Source organism: Daktulosphaira vitifoliae, unplaced genomic scaffold (assembly GCF_025091365.1).
Source record: "Daktulosphaira vitifoliae isolate Bord-2020 unplaced genomic scaffold, ASM2509136v1 Scaffold_5, whole genome shotgun sequence".
Taxonomy (NCBI): Eukaryota; Metazoa; Arthropoda; class Insecta; order Hemiptera; family Phylloxeridae; genus Daktulosphaira; species Daktulosphaira vitifoliae.
The window spans coordinates 22,350,050-22,359,330 of record NW_026099576.1 but is presented as its reverse complement, the minus strand read 5'-3'; the positions used below and the strand labels follow the sequence as shown (position 1 = coordinate 22,359,330).

At 23.4% G+C, this 9,281-nt stretch overlaps 1 protein-coding gene and 1 long non-coding RNA gene across 7 annotated transcripts in view; one reads left to right on the top strand and one right to left on the bottom strand.

The window, feature by feature from the left end:
• The window catches only part of LOC126906820 (piggyBac transposable element-derived protein 4-like), a 99,828-nt gene that overhangs the window by 77,555 nt on the left and 12,992 nt on the right, over window positions 1–9,281 (bottom strand). The window contains exon 4 of one of the 5 annotated variants that reach the window (XR_007704352.1): window positions 6,104–6,315. The exons of 3 other annotated variants lie outside the window; for them this stretch is intronic. The gene's annotated coding sequence lies outside the window, so the exon portion shown is untranslated. Of the gene's footprint in view, window positions 1–6,103; window positions 6,316–8,602; window positions 8,734–9,281 lie in introns of those variants that run through there. One more of the 5 variants, XR_007704351.1, reaches the window with a different exon arrangement.
• Window positions 2,236–5,414, top strand: LOC126906835 (uncharacterized). 2 transcript variants are annotated; one of them, XR_007704356.1, is made up of 4 exons: window positions 2,241–2,560; window positions 2,596–3,219; window positions 3,329–3,741; window positions 4,663–5,414. It is a non-coding gene; the product is annotated as an uncharacterized LOC126906835 (long non-coding RNA). The 2 variants fall into 2 exon arrangements; XR_007704355.1 differs by lacking the exons at window positions 3,329–3,741; window positions 4,663–5,414 and having other exon boundaries at window positions 2,236–2,560; window positions 2,596–3,327.

Below are 9,281 nucleotides of genomic sequence, written 5' to 3'. Positions count from 1 at the left end.
AATTAAAAACTCAAACATTTTATTAAATTAAAAATATGTGTTACCATTTAAAAAAACAAAGTTGACCCCCTTCCAAGGCATAAGGGATGAACTTAAAAAGTATTACATAGTTAAAAATTCAAGAATAATATGTAACTAAAGATAATAAAAAAAAAAAATGTTTAAATTATTATTATTCTGTAAGTAATTGAGTGGGTTATGATAAAAAAATCATCCTGTATAAATTTATAGACCAGTAATTTTATAGGAGTATATAATATCGAAAATTGGAAATTGCTTGTTAATAGAACTATTTTTTAGATAAAATTATAGAAATTCTTTAATTAATGATATTTAAATTGTATAAGGCGAATTTAAAATATATTAACAGAAATATTATGTACCGTGTGATCACTAATTATACATATACATGGAAAATTAATTTTATAATCTATTTATAATAAATAACAAAAGGAAAAAGAGTGGCTTGTTTATTAACGCAATGGAAGCTTTAAATTTCATTCTATCTACAAAATTATAATTTTGATTGCTAAATGAAGCCTGCAACGAGTCGATTTTTACCAAATATTATAGCCAAATGATATGTTTAAAATTCAAGAATAATGTGTAACTAAAAATAATGAAAAAAAAAAATGTTTAAATTATTATTATTCTGTAAGTAATTGAGTGGGTTATGATAAAAAAATCACCCTGTATAAATTATTTTATTCATAAATTCGTCGTGATTTTGAATGAATTTACTGTAATGTATATATTTATTTATAGTTGATCTTGATATTATTTTTCTAATTTTTTCACGAAATTTGTTAAATTTTATAGCAATATAATATGATACTTTAAAAATATAATATGATACTTTAAAAATATAATATGATACTTTTCTAAAATAAATATTATTTTTTTTTTTTTTATTAATTGTTTATTTTTATGAAATACATACCAAAAAATTAATTTGTCTTAAATATTTTTAACAAAGATAATGTGGTGTATTGAGATTAAAGAATATTTTATATCTTTACTTTAATTACTTTAAAATAAAACAATTCAGTAAAAAAATACAAAAAAACAAGTAATTGTTGCGAATATTTGAGGTATTCTTGTATTTTTTATAACAATTGCAGAGTATTCATTGTGAAAACACCTAATGTGCGGCAATAGTTTTTTTTTAGAAATTTTTTTCTTAAAACTACTATAACTTTTTCATAAACTAACATAAGTCATGATAATTTTTCTTTTAATTTGACTATTCAATTTATACATGCCCACAAGGGAGATTGAAAATAGAAACTTTTTACAAAAGTCAATTTTTCCAACTTTACTTTTGAAAATGTTCCAGATATACTGCGTCGTTTAAACATATGTTATATGTTATCACTTACATTTTATACTTTAAGTGAAAAAATATTTTGTTCTGACACCTTATCTTCTATGTGCAAATGCATGCTGAAATTGAACAAAAACTATAATATTTCTGTAAAAAATCACCTTCTATCGTGATTTATTAATTAATTTGAATTTATTGAAATTTTAAGGATTGTCTTGTTAAATATCTATCTTATTAGNCTATCGTGATTTATTAATTAATTTGAATTTATTGAAATTTTAAGGATTGTCTTGTTAAATATCTATCTTATTAGTTTGATAAAAAAAATCTTCATCCTGATGAAAATTAATTAAATTATTTTTATCTGAACCTAAACCTACTAAAATTAAAATCATATTTATTTTAGCTAGTTTTGATTTTGTGTGTCTATACTCAACTCTGGTTATGGACTAGAACTTAATAAGATTATAATAATTAAAATAAAAGTCTATTCTTAACTTCGTAATATATAATATTTCGTATATAAGGCGAATTAGATATGAATGACCCTTATAACATTAAAAACTATCATTTCAATGTATTATTTATTTATATTTATATTTATTTATTTAAAGTACGTTAAAAACATATAATTATTATGGATTTCGGAACGATGAATCAGAAAAGATATTTTTTCATCCAAACAAAAATAAAATTGAAGAATTATTTTTTAATTTTAATTTTTAAAATGATGAATTTTTTTAATTAATAAATTAATTCACCGATAAATTTATTGAAAAAATTAATTATTAAGCTAGTAAGAAGACTGACATATAGAAAATTGTATACGTGTAATGTAAATGAAAAAATATTATTGTATTATCAAGGTAAATTCATTATAAATGAATTGTTCACACTGTTAATAACAACTGAATATGCTACAAGAATTTGTGACGTGTTTTATTTTACATTACATAGTACGCCATCAATTAGTCAACCACTTAATACTGTAATGAGAAAAAAATAACTAATTTTTTAATTTAAACTTTATTACTTGACATAGGTATTTTATTATAATAAGTGTATTTCTCATACATTACGTATAAAATCAATTAATCAGAATGAATTATAACATCTTTGTATTTATCTTGGCAGTGAACGTATCGAGTCAACAGAAAAAGTATGATAAAGGGTATGCAATTAACTTTTTAAATTCATTTTTACAAAAAACCAGGTGGGAATTTTTATCAGATTCAGGTATGCGTGACCATTTAANGTTTTATCAGATTCAGGTATGCATGACCATATAAGCAAGTGTTGGATTACGACGAATGAACTACTAATACATAAATATAATTATAGTAAAGATCCGATCGTCGATAAAAATAATGTTAATCAAAAGTTAAGAGAAACAATGGTACTTATTAATCATGAGTACATAAGAAGTTTAGATTGAATCATTTATCACGTACAACGTATTATTAGTGCTTGTTTTTCGAAAAATTATATTAAGACTTCAGTAGATTACCCGTATTGTATTAGTTTATTATTACCAAGTATTGAGATTTGCACAAATCTCATTTCACGTTTTATTAGTGCAATACATTTTCTAATGAATTTGTTAAATATTAAAACCAATCCATTTGCTTTAGATGAATTAATAAAATTTGTTAGATTGATAAGCAGAGAAATAAATGAAAATGACGATGCATATGTGATTCGAATGCAGTATAACTTCCATGACGAGTACGATACGAGTAATTGTAATTTTATCGAAATATTTCAAAATTATTGCATTGGTCAAAGATATGGTGATACAAATCGTGATAATGACGATTTTAATAGGTATATAAAGAAAAATAATTTAACTAAAACGTTTCAAATGTATGAATTTATGGAAGTTTACTTAAGAAATGGTATCGAAGATACGGAAAAAAAATTGTACTCTAATCTGGGCTTTTTTTATGATGAAGTAAAAAATGAAACTTCTTATGTTCATGGATGCGAAATTCAAAAGAAAAANAGGTATCGAAGATACGGAAAAAAAATTGTACTTTAATCTGGGCTTTTTTTATGATGAAGTAAAAAATGAAACTTCTTATGTTCATGGATGCGAAATTCAAAAGAAAAAAAAAAAAATATTATGGTTTAATTGTTAAATTGTTAGCGACTTAGCTCAAATAAACGATTTTTAACACATGTAAAATTAAAAAATTTAAATATATCCATAAATTTGAATTAATAACTGTATCAACATTTTTATCAGGATTAGCAATAAACACGTATAAAATGTTTTTCGTTACATGTAATAAACATTACGTATAATAATTTTAAGACTTTCATTCTCCTTTTATAGTGCTGGGACAAAAAAAACCCTCGTCAAAAATCAAAAAATTTCAATGAAAATTTCAAGATTTTTTTGGATTATCTCTAGACAGGTTTGGTAAAAATTTCAGGTTTTAAATCGAAAAACTTTGGCGTGTGTTTCCGATAAAAATTTTAAATACTCACGATGTACTAAAAAAAACGTTCTCATTTCGCAATACACAATATATCTTATTACACGAATATCATTTGACTGTAATTTTTATTCATTTTGCGGCATTTTTACACTACATTTATTGCGGATTTTGGTTCGATAAATAAGAAAGGAATATTTTTCATTCAAATTAATTACAAATTTTGATGATTAACAGCTCCTTTTGTAAAAGAATTAATTATTTTAGTGAAGGTGCTTCGATTCAATACAAAAATAAAAAACGTTTATTAATCTGTGTTTTAATATTAATGTAGACGAAATTGATTTTAATACAAAATGACATTTTTTACTTTATGTCATGGTAAAAACGCTAACTATNCTTTATGTCATGGTTAAAACGCTAACTATAGAGTTGATGAGAGAGCAAAAAAAAATAGTAACAAAATTTAACTTGACTCGAAGAACCGTTACTAAAATAATTCAATTTTTTTCCAAACAGAACTGTTAATTTGATGTCTTGTGTAAGGTGATTTTAAAATATAAGAACAGAAACGTTATTATGTTTTATGTGATAGGCTTAAGGTAAATCGGCATTCTAGTACGATGCATAACTGCCCGTTCTACGCTCGAGCTGCCTCGTACAAAAACAGTGTGTTCCATTTATCTATGAAAAATTTCCCATATTAATAGAGTAATATTTATTAGGTTTTATTTTAATAAATATACTGTCTAAATTTCAGTATCATCTTTACTACCCAAATAAAATTTTATAATTATAATTTCCTTAATTAAAAATAAACAATTTTTTATTAACAAGTAATTTACGACTTATGACATTTTATTTACTCCGATAAAATTTAATAAATCATTTTATTTATAGATTCGTGGTTTACATGATTAAATTTACAATTATTTACTGTTGTTGATGTTACTTTCCAAACCTTTTCACTGACTTTGTTAAATTTTGTATCATTATGATATGATACAGTTGAGTACACGGCTATTTAGTGTCTTTGTTTTGCCCGTCCCATCGATATGTGTCTGACCATTGTAAAGCAAGTGGACGAGTTTCACGCGACTTGTTAAACGAGTCATTATTCATACGAAATTAAACGCTCGCTCGAATATCGTTGATAACAAAGTGACGGTATAGTATCATTTTTTTTTCGTTTTTGTGTTCTTTTGAACTATTGCAAATAGGTGTATATACACTCATAGTATCACACATGGGTTCTTTACATAATATGAAGCGATACTCAAAATACACTACTTTTTAGACTAGACTAACCTTCGTTTCCTGTCGTTCTGCTTCTGCCATTTGCAAGACACACAATCTTGTTGCGAACCAGGTCGCTGCCATCTGTGGATAAACAGCTAACCTATATTGTATTATTGTAAATTATTATGAATTAATCTGTTGATGTATATTCCCATTTTAGTTAACTTGTATTAACATTAGTTTAAGAATATTTTATGTTTTGTATAATATGTTTACATAGAAATATTAACGAATAACTCTAAACATCTCTCACAATTTTCTTTATTATATATATATATCTACTCATAACACTTAAGTAGTGTTCTCCTTTTAAACACTCAAACAGATACTTTGATTTAAAATATGTTATTTAAAATAAACACTGACATTTACTGTTGCATAATTTATTATTTTATGAAATAAAAATATTATTTGATGATAATGATTATTATTAGTGATGACAAAAGAAGAAAAAAGATACATTAATATCTCATTAACCTATCTGTGTATTATACTTCTATTTTTAAAAGATTAATGTAGCATTTTTTTAGCTATAACTAAATTTTAAGATCATGTGTGTTATTACTCTACCTACAGTCGGTATAAAAATATGCGTTAATAATCCAGGCCAAAATTAGTTTTGCCAAAAATTTAACTTCATACCAAACTATGTTAGATTTTGTTTAAAAAAATATTGGACAAGTTTATCTTTCTTTTAAAACACAAATTAATATTTTATTTTCAATATTTAACTATCCTCAACATGTAGACATGTAAGGAAACTTTTCTGGTTATATAAAGAATATATTTCAAATAATAACTAAAAAATTGTTGGTGTTAAATATTTTTAGTGGATCAATTATTTACCCTTATATTTGTCGATTATTGTCGAATCTATATTAATAAATAAATGCTGCTATTACGAATGTTTGTTAATAATACAGTACATCAGCCAATTTCTTATTTGCTATTTTTATATAAATTATATAAGGAATTTTGACGCCAATTTCAATATGGCTTCAAATCTTTTCTATTTAACCTAGTTTTTGAGTTAATTATATCAAACACTAGATATTTATATTAGTAGTTATAATTACTAATTAAAATTGTAACTAACAAAAACTCATATTATTTGCATACTAAAACTATTTTTTCGTTCACTTAGTCGTATTAGTATATAAGTCAGAATCCATAAAGTAGAAGACTTGATGCTTCTGGTCGGTTGAATAAGAATGATTTCCAATATCGTGATTTTGATCCGGATTCGTAGTATCCCTAAACAATTAATGCCTTATAAATCAGTTACATGTGAATTATTATTATTATTGATTTCTTAATAGAAATAAAATTTCAAGTGAACGATTTAAATTTATTAAATCCTTATTTTTCTGCAAATGATTCATTATTCTTGAAAACTATAGACAATTTTTAACTTTTGTGAAGTAAAATATTGTTTGACTCAAAAAACTTGAAAAATGTATTTATAAAAGTATATTTTTGATGTGAAAAAAAAATGATTTTAGTTGACTAATGCATTTATATAATAGTAAGGATCTATTATGTGTTTTTCTAACTAGGTAACTAGTAGTTACAAAAAGATCAAGAATCAAGTTGAACATTAACACCTATAAATACTATTTAAATAATAGTGATTTACAAATAGTTTTTCCATATATACATACAATTTAAATTACAGTTTATATCAAAGTTAGTGGCCTTAGAATTAAAAACTGTTCATTCAACGGAGCATCGTAGTATTTAAATTATTACAACTATAGGAAGCGGAGTATGCTAGAGTGTTAAACAAAGAATTGTTTTTATTAGAATGGATGGATTTATAAAAAATTTAGATCTAAATTCCTAAACCTGAGACTTTAAGGTCATTGTTAACTGTTACAATGAATTGATGTTAAAATGAGAGGTAAGAATATTATAAATACCATGGTCCTATATGCAGAACAGATGGATAAGTATTGTCCACCATTCAATAAATTTATTGAATATTTACAATATATTTAAATAAAAATCAGTTAAAGATTTTTTTACGATGAAATAGTTTTAATTAAAATAAAATCGTTCTCGTAAGCAATTTTAATGACTATTAATTTTATATTACTTAATAAATCATAAAAGGAGATAAGAAATAATTAAAATATTACACGTTGTTTTTGAAACATTTAACATATTAAATTAATTATAATTAATGTATATTAATTCGATGTGTTATGTTTAAAAAGCTATAAAAAGTTAACTTAACACAATATTAAATAATTTATAGATATATTTTATTTTTTTTTATACTCCACATATATTTCAAATCATTAGTTAAAAAAAAAATTTTTATTATAGAACTTTTTCAATTTCCAAATTATTAACATGAGAAGTTTCATTTTTATTTTTGTCTAAATAGCAAAAATAGTATTAAATTTTTTCTTCATATTCATAATACCTTCATTTAAGTTATAATTTAAGAAATCGATATAAGTATACGATGACGGTTTTTTATTAACTCTTTTATATATTTCATAATCTCTATAATGATTATTTAAACGAATATCGCATTTTTTAATATTTAGGTTTTGGACAATATTGTCCAAACTACTATTATTCTCTACGTACTCGGCTTTGAAATTATCATTTATTTTGTCCACATATAAATATTCATTTTCATTTATTTCTTTACTTACCAATCCAACAAATTTTATTAATTTATCTAAAATAATTGGGTTGGTTTCGATATTTAATAAATTCTTTAGGAAATTTATTGCACTGATAAAACTTTTTATAAGTTCCTCGCATATCATAATACTTGGTATTAATAAATATACACACTTAATGTAACGAGATGGATCTAACACTATATTATCCCAATCTTTAATCTTAACACAAAGAATAGCAAAGCATTTTAAGTGATCCACGATCCATGCTAAATTTATGGTGTACTCATTATTAATAAGCAATATTGATTCTCTTAGTTTTTGGTCAACATTTTCTTCATTGACGATGTAACCTTGAACATTTTTTTCTTTATTAATTAATATTTCATCTACTGAAAGATAATTTTTGTTTTCATAATCATATACCATTTTCATTGAAACATCCCACCTACTTCTTTGTAAAAATAAATTTAAAAATTGAATTGCATGTTTTTTATTATTGTTTTCCAGTCCCTTCGTTGCGTCGACTACTAAGATTAGTATAAAGATGTTATAGTTCATTATTATTAAGTGAATTAATACGTAATTATTGAAAAACACAGTTGTTATTTTAAAATAAGTATGACATACAATTAAGGTTAATTAAAAAAATTAGAAATTCTTTTCTAACCGCAATATTAACTAGCCAGTTAAGTAACGTCGTAGTATATAATGCAAAATGAACCACATCACAAATCGTTTATGTGATTTTAGTTTTAGTTAACAGTGTGTCCAATTCATTTAAAATAAACTTCCCAATTAAAAAGATAATATTTTAAGTTATTTTGATCTGTTATGTTTTAAAAAATTGATTTAATACAAAAATAGATAATTTATAGATACATTTTTTTTTTTCATTCCACGTATATTTAAAATCATTCGTTAAAAATAACAATATTTTTTTATAAAGAAAAATTTCAATTTCCAAATAAGAAGTTTCATTTTTATATTTGTATTAAAAAAGACCCAGTTTAGTATACAATATTATCTTCATCTTCTGAAAAGTAATATATATATGGTAAATATATTAAATAAAAATAACATAAAAGTTTACACAGCATTTATTGCTAAAAAAAATTAAGTTACATTCAAACGTCCCAAATTGTTCAAATTCCGATTATTCAAATGTCACAATGTAATAAATTACTAATATATGACATTTTTTCCTTTATAATTAGAAACTTAATTATAACAACATATAATTAAATATACAAGAAATAAAAAAAATACAATTACCAGTAACAAAACAATTAATTACACAGTTTAGCTTCGATGCAAAGCTAAGAAGGCATTAATTTTACTATGCCGTGTTTTTTTTTTTTTATGTTTGTTGCCACTTTTTCTCAACTCTCACTGGACCAATTACCAAAAAAACGGTAAATTTTTCATTTTTTTTCACTTTTTTTCTTAGAACTGCCATAATTTTTTCAAATATTAACAAATCAAAATAATAATTTTAGCTTCGATGCGAAGCTGAGAAGGTATTGGTTTTACTGTGATGTGTTTTTTTTTTTTTTTTTTTTTTTTTTTTTTTTTTTTTTTTTC